Consider the following 7835-nt stretch of genomic DNA (forward strand, 5'->3'; position numbering starts at 1 on the left):
TGTACTTGGTTTGAGTGGAATTCTTCTGTCTCCATAGTAATATAACATTCTTTTAAATTATCACTGTAAATCATTCTTCTAATAAACCTGCAACCCACCTAACAGCAGTTAACACAGTTTTATTAATATAGTAATGTATAGATGTAGTTAGAGGTTTTTAGCATAATGACAAGTTCACCTGAAGACTTAACACCTGAGATACAAAGCACAGTGATTTACCAGGGATTCCAACTCTGCCATGTGCTACCTGCGCCGTGGCCTTGAGAGAATTCCTCTCTTCTCCTGAGCCTTCACTGTTGTCATTTGTAAACAGGGATGACACTAGTGCCCACCTCACGGGGTTATTTTGAGGATGAAATGAATGCATATGAATTAAGATCTTAGAACAGTGGCTGTTAAGCAACAAGCATTTAATTAGTGTCTTCTAAATGGAGAATAATGGAAATTTTAGCTGAAAATAAGTAGGCTCTGGGAAAAATCATTTCATAGCTTGGATCAAGGAGTTAGGATTGTCTAAGCTATGTTTTGATTATTTTACTTGTAGTGCAATCTGAAAAACACAATTAAAAAAGCTAGAACTTAATGTCAATTTCTATCCAGTGAAGGCCACAAGCGCTAATTCCTTTACTTAGTATAAGAACTTAGTAGCATAGGAGATACCTAGGTTTAGGTGTTCTGGATAATATCACAAAAGTAGTTAAATGCTTGATAATCTCCTTAGCTTCTGTAAGTCTTTTGTCTTTCAAGCTGTCTGTCCAGACTTTAAGTTAATTCACTAAGATTTGAGAATTTTTTAGAATTCTAATGGATACCTAAGTTAAGAGCTATAATTCTTGGGATACCAGAGAGTGATGTATTCTTCTAGAGTTTCTACAAAAGCAGAATTTTAAAACTTTGGGACAAATGTATACTCCACCATTTATCTGAATGTAAATCATATTTGTTTTCATTTGTTTTTGTTTTGAGACGGAGTTTCACTCTGTCACCAGGCTGCAGTGCAGTGGCACCATCCGGCTCACTGCAATTTCCGCCTCCCGTGTTCAAGTGATTCCCCTGCCTCAGCCTCCCAAGTAGCTGAGATTACAGGTATGCGCTACCACACCCAGCTAATTTTTGTATTTTTAGTAGAGATGGGGTTTCACCATGTTGGCCAGGATGGTCTCAATCTCCTGACCTCGTGATTCGCACGCCTTGGCCTCCCAGAGTGCTGGGATCACAGGTTTGGGCCACCAAGCACGGCCTGTAAATCATATTTTTAAACTAGCAACCAGATGTTTCAGATAGCCTACAGTCAGTGTTTCCTCTCTCTGCATTTATAAATAGTACTCTGACCTCTTTTCCAACTGAATTTCAGGGTTTATTCCTATGGGTTTAGTAACTGTCCAAGTTTCTTTTTCTTATAAAAAGAGTTACTTCAGAAAATATCTTCTAACTTATTGACCCATTGTTTTTACATGTATTCATCCAATAAATATTTAAGCAACACTACTAGCTCCAAGATAATAGTGGGAGATATTTGGAGTTCAGGACAACAGTATTTACAATCTCATTTGACAAGAGTGCTAAGGACTAGAAAGAAAGTGAAGATACAGTCTTCCCTCCAAGAGTTTAAAATCTAAAAGGGTACATTAGACATGACTATAAGAAAAGGAAAATGGCATGCATATGAACAATTCAGCTTATTACTCAGTAAATGCCAATAAAGAATACCAAAAAAACACACCAATAACAACTTTTTGCAAATAATTTCATATATTCAAAAAAAAAAGCACTTAAATTGTAATGGTGAGAAAAACTCAATTTCATTACCTTAATTTTCACATTGTTTTATATTTTAGTATAGTTTTATTTTTAATTACATAGAGAAGTGGCCCCATCATCCTTCATGAGTTCTTAGGAACTCTTTAAAAAAAATGTCGAATCTGCTCCCCAAAATGACTGCTTCAACCAAATCAGGCCTCCTTTGTTTTCTCTGCAACATGGGTAAATAAGTAAGCTTGTGCTGAACAGAAACTGAAACAAAATTTCACAGGACAACTTTCTAACTAGAAATGATCATCTGACGAGAATACCACTGAGTACTGTCTCAGTTCAAGACAGAAACAAATGAGCAAAATGGTCTAACTACCATTATATATTTAATCTGGCCAATACTGTAGAAATAGCTAAATGATAAATTACAAGGTCCAGAACTTTACAGAAAAGATTATGACAGCGTCTCATAGCCTCTACATCCACCATATTTGGTCAAAGCTAAGACATATTTCCCAGATTATTAAGAAGTTCGCTATCTAATTAATGTTTCACAAAGAATTCCCAAAAGTCTTACAATGTAGCATGTGCAAAGATTGTAGCCAAGAGATGCATTAATAAATAAATGGGGCAGGTGGAAATGTGTGCTAAAAGAAAACTATTAAAGCAATGACTATCATTTATACTCAATATTTTTATAGTCACTTTCACCAAACTTTCTCATAGTTGCAGGGAGATGGGTTAGAAAGAAACAAAACAAAAAAAAAAAACAAAAAAACTCACATATCAAGACATCTATAACCCAGCATCCTAAGTAGGCTTCAAAAACTTCATAGTTTCAATGCATTAATACAAAAGTTCTTAAGAACACTGTAATTCATTATAATCCGAGTTCTATACTTATCCACAGTATCCAAGAATAGTTAGATCTGATAATTATTATTGCATGCCCATGAGCCATACACTGCAAGGAGCTTGCAGTAATATGAGAAAAACAAGAATTTGTTTTTAATGTATCATCAGCTTCTCCTTTTACAGACAAGCCACATAAAATCTGACAAGTTTACAGAGGAAGGAAAAAATACAAACCCATGCACACCCATATAGGTAAATTTTAACAAGCTCTCTCACCCTCTAGGTACATTTTAATTTAAATAAATCTTTGAGTAATGACATATCTATATAAAACCCTCTTCATGTTAGGAACCACCTTAAATGTGTACGTGTTAAATATGTTTGGAATGACGCCAGGAAGATATTTGCACTTTAGACCCTAGCCTAGTTGCATGACCTACTTTTTTTTTCTCCTTTAAACTTTGTTGGACAATGAATGTCATGATCATTTTCTCTAAATATTTCTCCTGTAGGAGTATGGAAGTCACAAATAGGAGTTGAAAGGTATTTCTCTCTCTCTTTTTTTTTTTTTTTTTTTTGCTTAAAAAAAAAAAGTTAGCTTCCTTTTTAAAACACCCATAACTTCATCTTCCAATTACTTATGGGCAAGGTTCCATAAGCCCGTGGGGGTGTAGAGTGCTTAAGTGCCTAAGAAATCAATACTGAGCTTGTAAGTACAATACAATTATGGGTAATAACAATGACATTCTATTAAATGTACTTTTAAAAATAGCTTATTTCCAATACACTTCTATTTTTTTCTTCTTCTTTTTTTTTTTTTTTTTGCCGAAGGCTGTATCCCACTGATTAGAGGACAAGCAAAAAAAAAAAAAAAAGAGAGAGAGAAAGAAAGAAAGAGAACTTGCTATCAGGATATCTAATTTACAAAAGCCTAAGATGTCATTATTCCACACAATCTAGCTTATTTTCTTGTATTTTTTTCCTCTATCAAAGGCTATATCATTTTACGAAGCCTTTCCCCAAATCAAAATAACTCCAGATCACCTCAAGATGGGAGAAGTGTTTAAGAAAACAAGCCAGAATTAGATAAAATAAAACTTACTTTATCAAATAGGATGGACACCATTTCTCCCAAGAGAACTGTCTCCAAAAGTAAACAAGAAAGATCAATCTGGTAAATTCACTGCCGACAGCGTCCCCTGTAAGGTATCGGGTTCAGGCAGGTGGAGGCCAAATGATCCTAATTAAAGTTAATTAACAGACCAGTAGTCTTAACGTGGATAACAAGCAGGGTGCGGGGCAGCACAGAGAACCGAGCAAAGTCACGATCACTACAGAATAAATAACTTGGTGCCTGAAACTCACTCCAGTCCCTTCTTATTGGAAGGTGGGGGAGAGGAATGGAGGGAGTGTCTAGCTGTCTATCCGGATCGTCACCCTCGCGGGTCAAATCCCAGAAGTGGAGTTCTTGTATCACTTACCGGCTTCTGGTTCCCTTTCAGACGCCCACACGCGGGAGCGAAATCCAAGGGGCGGACACCAGAGCGGAACACTTTGCGCTCTGAAAATCTACCCTGTGAAGTGGCGAAAAGCCCCAGTCCCGACAGACAGGGTCCTCCCACCCTGGTCCAGCCCTCCCGAGACCCCGGGCCCTCGCCTACGCGCCGGCCGCAGAGTTCGAAAAGCGAGGTGAGGCGGGGCTGGAAAGCCCCGCGCCGGCGTCTCTCCCAGCCCTGGGCGCTCGGTCCTCGCCCCTCTCTCCCCGAGGCGCCGGGCCTCCTCCTTCCCGGTCCCCGCCGGCTGCCCGCGGCCGCCTCTGCTGCGGGCGGCGCTGTGAGTGGGGCCGGCGCTCCGCGGCCGCCGCACCTGGAGGTGAGGAGCGCGGGCCGCGGACCCGCGCGCAGCTCCGGAAACGCCGAGCCGGCGCCCGCGCCTCGCTCAGGTGCTCGCGCGCCTCGCCCGGGCCGCAGCTTCCTCTCAGCCCGCGGGGGCGGGGAGCCGGCGACCCACGAGGGGGCAGCCGGAGCTCAACGGCGGGGGCGGCCCAGCCGGCCGTCCTGGTTCCGCAGCATAGTTGGGCGACTGACTCAGTCCGCCGCGACTTCGCCGCGCCTGGCACCCTCGCCACCTGGCGCACCTCGGCCGGGAGGCGCCGGGCCCCGCCGGGGAAGCTGCGAGGGCGTGCCCTGGAGCCCAGAGCTACGAGGGCATTACCCACCTTCCCGGGGCGGAGATGCCCGGGACCCTGTCTTGGCTCCTCCTCGCCAGTAGGTTTGTCTGTGCGCTCTCGTGGGGGTTGAATGTCAAATGGGCGGAACTTCGCCCCGCTGATTATTACTATTACTCTTCCAAGTACTTTCAGTGTTAGCTCAGCGTTTCCCAAACTGAAGACTCATCTAGGGCACTGATTTCCCCAGGCTGCTTCTATGTAAATGTGCTCCTTCTTGCACCTGTGGTGGTTAGATCCCGGAGGGGCATTTCCCGTTTGAGTTGGACTGTGACAAAGGAGGCAGCGAAGGAAAATAGGTGATTCTAAAGAAACCTCGTGGACGTCCGAATATCTAGGGGTCTGTAAAATTCAGTTGTTTGCAAGAGAGTTCAGACCAACTACTTTTTTTTTTTTTTTTTTTTTTTTTTTTTCCTCCTCAGGCTGGAGTACAGTGACGCGATTTCGGCCCATTGAGATCTCCACCTCTGGGTCCAAGCTGCCCTCCCACATCAGCCTCCCAAGTAGCTGGGATTACAGGCGCGCACTATCAGCCAGGCTAATTTTTGTATTTTTGATATAGACTGGATTTCGCCATGTTGCCCAGGCTGGTCTCAAACTCCTGACCTGAAGCGATCCACTTGTCTTGGCCTCCCAAAGTGCTGGGATTACAGGTGTGAGATACCGCCCCCTACCAGCTTTTAAAAAATATTATTATTATTAATATATAGACGTCTCCCACAGACTACCTGACAATCTCTTCGTTAAAAGGTGAAATGTATTTATCTTTTCCCTGCACCTTTTGGTGGAAGTGAAGCAATTAGGGAAAGCACAGACCTTATTATTAAAGTGAGATAATTGGTAAAGTGCGGAAAGAGGGAGGCTTCCCAGGAGCCTGGTCCCTTAGGATTCTTCAGTCATCGCCTTCACCAAACTACCTGCCCAAAAGCACCATCCTTCCCTGGGGAGACTCTGAAGCAGCTCTGTCTTGCTAGAGAAAACAAATATCCAGTTCTTTTGGGAGGATCTGAGCACTTTGGGAGGCAGAGGCAGGTAGATCACCTGAGGTCAGGAATTCAGGACTAGTCTGGCCAACATGGAAAAACCTCGTCTCTACTAAAAATACAAAACATTATCCAGGTGTGACAGTGGGCGTCTACCCAGCTACTCAGGAGGCTGAGGCAGGAGAATCCCTTGAACCCAGGAGGTGGAAGTTGCAGTGAGCTGAGACCTTGCTACTGCACTCCAGCTTGGGGGACAGGATCAAACCTCCATCTCAAAAAAAAAAAAAAAAAAAAAAGACCTAAAGAAAAATTAAACTTTGAAAATCTGTTTACTGTCAAAACCATTGGAACATATATTCCCAGTAATTTTCATCTAGGCTGGAATGATATCAGCATGACAAGCTCCTGCCCATATTTCCTAGATTTTTAGTAAGAAAGCAGATAAAGATGTGTCTTTGCCTATTACATATTTGCTATTCTGATCCCTTGTTCCAGAATGCACTCTACTTCTCAAGGAGACAACTTGAGTGGGTGAAAATCTTCCTCATCTCTTCCTCCTCCTCACTCTCTACTCTCTCCCTCTTCCCTACCTCTCCTTTTTGTTACAACATCATGGCTAATACCCATTGAGCACTGTGTGCCAGTTGCTATTCCAGGCGTTTTACTTGCAAGAGCTCCTTTAAGTATCTCAACAGTTCCTTGGAAAAATAGTGTTGTTATCTCCTTGATAAGAAAACTTAAGAAACAGAGAAGTTGAGTGCTTTACACAAATCAGAACTGTAAGGGAGAAAGAATTCCAACCCAGTCTTCTCCAGGATCCATTCTGCACTTTGTCTCAGGGAAAGTAGAAGGCTTGGAAAAGGCTGCGCTAAAAATGGAACCAGCATAGGTTGTGGAATTTTGAGCAAATTCATTAACTTATCTGGCCTCAGTTTCCCCATATGTAAACTGAGAATAATAATACCTATTAGAATTTAATGTGATTATGTATCTGTAGCACCTAAAATAGTAAACCCTCAATGCATTTATTTCTAGTATATTTTCTCAAATTATTCCTCCAGACTTTATTCAAATCCCACCTCCTTCTCAAGACTTTCCAAATCTTTCACCGTGTTGGCAAGGATGGTCTGAAACTCCTGGCCTCAAGTGATCTGCCTGCCTCGGCCTCCCAAAGTGCTGGGATTACAGGAGTGAGCCACAGTGCCCAGCCTGGAATATTTTTTTTTCCCCCGGCCTGAAATATTTTTATTCCTATTTGTATTCCCCGAAGTACCCAACCTAGAGCTTTAGGTAATTAAATGTTGTTTTTTTTTATCAAGTCTGAAATATTTATATGTATTATGTTGACTTCTCTCAGTTCTTTGTAAAAAGTTATGAGTTACTTTGAAAGTTTTATTCATTCTTTCTCGAAGCAAGAGAGCAGCAGTTTAGTGGAAGGCACTGTAGGTTACCCTAGGCAAAAAAAAACCAGCATAAAATAGTTAATTCAATCATTGACCACAGATTGATTCTATTGTGAAAGTAATTTATTTTTAAATATATGGTCTTTAAAATTTTTAAGGTTTAAATAAAAGTAAACATAAGTTTTCCTATAAAATTAATATTTCAGAAACTCATTTAAGCACTATAGACGAAAGTATTTCATTAATAGTAGTATGCAAGTTTTTATGCTTGACTACTTCTGAAACAGGTATTCAACTTAAAATGAATTACTGTTGGCCAGGTGACAGTCACAACATAATCGTCACTGCCTACACACTCCTGAACTCGATCACAAGTGTTTTATATTGTCATCACTTCATTTGGGTTACTTGCATTGATAGTACTGCGTATGTTGTGTTCATGATTCAAAATATCTTCACAAAATCACACTGGGTTTCTGCAGAAAGGCAAGGAAACAGAGCAATGTGATTTTGTGTGATATTTGATAAAAATCTATACTAAAATACTCAACATTTTTGTAGATATACGGTACATAAAAATTAGAAATTATTTTAATATTGATTTTAAAATTTGCA

At 41.1% G+C, this 7835-nt stretch overlaps 1 protein-coding gene across 6 annotated transcripts in view; it reads right to left on the reverse strand.

Annotated features, from left to right (window-relative positions):
* Positions 1 to 4924, reverse strand: part of ARAP2 (ArfGAP with RhoGAP domain, ankyrin repeat and PH domain 2) — a 189991-nt gene extending 185067 nt beyond the window's left edge. For 2 of the 6 annotated variants that reach the window (XM_074395990.1, XM_074395985.1), the window contains exon 1: positions 4089 to 4446. The gene's annotated coding sequence lies outside the window, so the exon portion shown is untranslated. The other 4 variants (XM_074395987.1, XM_074395988.1, XM_074395986.1 and 1 more) reach the window with 4 other exon arrangements.
* Positions 4925 to 7835: the final 2911 nt, after the last annotated feature.

This window comes from Saimiri boliviensis, chromosome 3, assembly GCF_048565385.1.
Source record: "Saimiri boliviensis isolate mSaiBol1 chromosome 3, mSaiBol1.pri, whole genome shotgun sequence".
In the NCBI taxonomy this organism is placed as follows: Eukaryota; Metazoa; Chordata; class Mammalia; order Primates; family Cebidae; genus Saimiri; species Saimiri boliviensis.